Raw genomic sequence first — 665 nt, forward strand, 5'->3', positions numbered from 1 at the left:
GGTTGGTGACCACTTAGTTCTTAACATCGTTCATTAACCTTTAGGTAAGACGGCGCGACAGCTTCAAGATAAAGCCATCCAGCCAACCTACTCCCGATCAGAGGTGCGTTCCTACTTTTTCGCCTTGTATTGCCGTACAAAAGGATACCCCTTCCAGATATTGAAGACTGCGGCTTGTGTATGCCGGCAGATGCATATGACTCGAGGTAAGCTGTCGCACATGCCTGTTGCATAGATGCCATGCTTACACGTAATTCTGCGAACGGTAGCCAGACATATCATCTGCAAACACAGCTAGGCTTTGGAACTTACACATACTTACACTTACACCACATGGTAATTGCTAAGCTACGTGAGAACCAACATTGCAGTAACCATACCATGTATAGTATGAGGACTAATACACCAGTCCGTCTAGTGGAGGCCTGTCTACAGGTGGCAATGTAATCCAGTGTTGTTTACTAAGGCAATGCAGTCACTGAATTGACCCGTGCTCCGATTTCCAGTTTGAGTGCTTAATCATTATGTTAGTGATTGTGGGAACCGCCCTATTATGACCTCATCGAATTAGTCTACTCTTTTGAGTGGTAGTCCTATTTCAGATGCATGGTAGACCACTCGATTGTACTCAAGTTTAGCCGCATCATGTCTTTCGTTAAGCTGTC

This window comes from Opisthorchis viverrini (assembly GCF_000715545.1).
Source record: "Opisthorchis viverrini unplaced genomic scaffold opera_v5_2, whole genome shotgun sequence".
NCBI classification, from domain to species: Eukaryota; Metazoa; Platyhelminthes; class Trematoda; order Opisthorchiida; family Opisthorchiidae; genus Opisthorchis; species Opisthorchis viverrini.